Below are 2,844 nucleotides of genomic sequence, written 5' to 3' on the forward strand. Positions count from 1 at the left end.
TTGATACTTGCATAGAAGTTTTTCCTTCTTTCATTTCAGCTGCATTCATGCAAAAATCGGAAAGTTTTGCTGCGACAGCACACCAAAGGATTTGATGTCCCTCAGCCTGCGGTGACCTTCAGAAGCAGATGGGCTCACACCACACCTGACACAACTCTTGCGTCTGAACAATTACCCGAGCCAAAAGAAAAGTGGAGAATGCGGGCATTGATCCCGCTACCTCTCACATGCAAAGCGAGCGCTCTACCATTTGAGCTAATTCCCCATTCACGTCTGGCATTAGCTCCCAGTTTGCATCTGACTAGCCCCTTATCACTTGCCTCCTCGCTATTCCACGACCAGCAGAAATCTCCTGCTTCAGGTTGGCCTGCTCACTGAACACTTTCAATGCTTTGCTCCAATCGACGTTACTGAGCAATAGCAGGCGAGCAAGGGCAGGACTGGAAGCCATGGATATGGTGAAAGACGCCGAGAAGAGCTCGAGCCTGCGCAAGGGAAGCGACTTGAGCGCAACGTCGCAGCCGCCACGAGCGAGAGGGAGCAGGCGAAAGCCCTTTCTGACTGATGGACAGATGACTTCTATTGCCTGAGGCTTTGCCTGAAAGAAAGTGCTGGCTCTTTACATGCATTGCTGCTCAAAGGCACTCCCTGCTGACACACACATGCAAGTGTTCAAGCAAAACGGCGAAGGCACTGTCCTGTGCCTCAGCTGCAACATGTTCAGCTGAAAACTGCTCGTCATATTATGAGCTCTGCCTTTAGCGAATTGCCACTTACCACGCACATACTTACTTCAAAAGAATGCGCACTGCTTCAAGACGGAGTGCAACCAACCACCTAAGGACGACTTTGCTTTGCTTTGTTTTCGACTGCACTGCTCCGCTCCCCACCTGTCAATCGAAGGGAAGCGGCAGAGGTGCCTATCTTTGGTGATTCTCTGCCGCGTGCCTTTCAATGCTGCCCGTCCTGTGTACTTCCTGATGTCGCAGCTATTTTTCACAGCCTGGGCCGGCGGTGCAATGGATAACGCGTCTGACTACGGATTAGAAGATTGCAGGTTCGGCTCCTACCTGGCTCGAGCATTTTTGCAATCTTTGCATTCTGGCTTTGGATGCCACGGAAGCGAACATAGTTGGTCACATTCTCCAGTTACTAAGCTGGCAAGTGTCTTCTTAGCGCAGTAGGCAGCGTGTCAGTCTCAGAATCTGAAGGTCCTGAGTTCGATCCTTAGAGAAGGCATTGATACTTGCATAGAAGTTTTTCCTTCTTTCATTTCAGCTGCATTCATGCAAAAATCGGAAAGTTTTGCTGCGACAGCACACCAAAGGATTTGATGTCCCTCAGCCTGCGGTGACCTTCAGAAGCAGATGGGCTCACACCACACCTGACACAACTCTTGCGTCTGAACAATTACCCGAGCCAAAAGAAAAGTGGAGAATGCGGGCATTGATCCCGCTACCTCTCACATGCAAAGCGAGCGCTCTACCATTTGAGCTAATTCCCCATTCACGTCTGGCATTAGCTCCCAGTTTGCATCTGACTAGCCCCTTATCACTTGCCTCCTCGCTATTCCACGACCAGCAGAAATCTCCTGCTTCAGGTTGGCCTGCTCACTGAACACTTTCAATGCTTTGCTCCAATCGACGTTACTGAGCAATAGCAGGCGAGCAAGGGCAGGACTGGAAGCCATGGATATGGTGAAAGACGCCGAGAAGAGCTCGAGCCTGCGCAAGGGAAGCGACTTGAGCGCAACGTCGCAGCCGCCACGAGCGAGAGGGAGCAGGCGAAAGCCCTTTCTGACTGATGGACAGATGACTTCTATTGCCTGAGGCTTTGCCTGAAAGAAAGTGCTGGCTCTTTACATGCATTGCTGCTCAAAGGCACTCCCTGCTGACACACACATGCAAGTGTTCAAGCAAAACGGCGAAGGCACTGTCCTGTGCCTCAGCTGCAACATGTTCAGCTGCAAACTGCTCGTCATATTATGAGCTCTGCCTTTAGCGAATTGCCACTTACCACGCACATACTTACTTCAAAAGAATGCGCACTGCTTCAAGACGGAGTGCAACCAACCACCTAAGGACGACTTTGCTTTGCTTTGTTTTCGACTGCACTGCTCCGCTCCCCACCTGTCAATCGAAGGGAAGCGGCAGAGGTGCCTATCTTTGGTGATTCTCTGCCGCATGCCTTTCAATGCTGCCCGTCTTGTGTACTTCCTGATGTCGCAGCTATTTTTCACAGCCTGGGCCGGCGGCGCAATGGATACCGCGTCTGACTACGGATTAGAAGATTGCAGGTTCGGCTCCTACCTGGCTCGAGCATTTTTGCAATCTTTGCATTCTGGCTTTGGATGCCACGGAAGCGAACATAGTTGGTCACATTCTCCAGTTACTCAGCTGACAAGTGTCTTCTTAGTGCAGTAGGCAGCGTGTCAGTCTCATAATCTGAAGGTCCTGAGTTCGATCCTTAGAGAAGGCGTTGATACTTGCATAGAAGTTTTTCCTTCTTTCATTTCAGCTGCATTCATGCAAAAATCGGAAAGTTTTGCTGCGACAGCACACCAAAGGATTTGATGTCCCTCAGCCTGCGGTGACCTTCAGAAGCAGATGGGCTCACACCACACCTGACACAACTCTTGCGTCTGAACAATTACCCGAGCCAAAAGAAAAGTGGAGAATGCGGGCATTGATCCCGCTACCTCTCACATGCAAAGCGAGCGCTCTACCATTTGAGCTAATTCCCCATTCACGTCTGGCATTAGCTCCCAGTTTGCATCTGACTAGCCCCTTATCACTTGCCTCCTCGCTATTCCACGACCAGCAGAAATCTCCTGCTTCAGGTTGG

The 2,844-nt window shown here is 50.7% G+C and overlaps 1 non-coding gene across 1 annotated transcript; it reads left to right on the forward strand.

The window, feature by feature from the left end:
• The first annotated feature begins 1,166 nt into the window (after positions 1–1,166).
• On the forward strand, positions 1,167–1,239 carry trnal-cag (transfer RNA leucine (anticodon CAG)). Its single transcript has one exon. It is a non-coding gene; the product is annotated as a tRNA-Leu (tRNA).
• Positions 1,240–2,844: the final 1,605 nt, after the last annotated feature.

Source organism: Pristiophorus japonicus, chromosome 1, assembly GCF_044704955.1.
Source record: "Pristiophorus japonicus isolate sPriJap1 chromosome 1, sPriJap1.hap1, whole genome shotgun sequence".
Taxonomy (NCBI): domain Eukaryota; kingdom Metazoa; phylum Chordata; class Chondrichthyes; family Pristiophoridae; genus Pristiophorus; species Pristiophorus japonicus.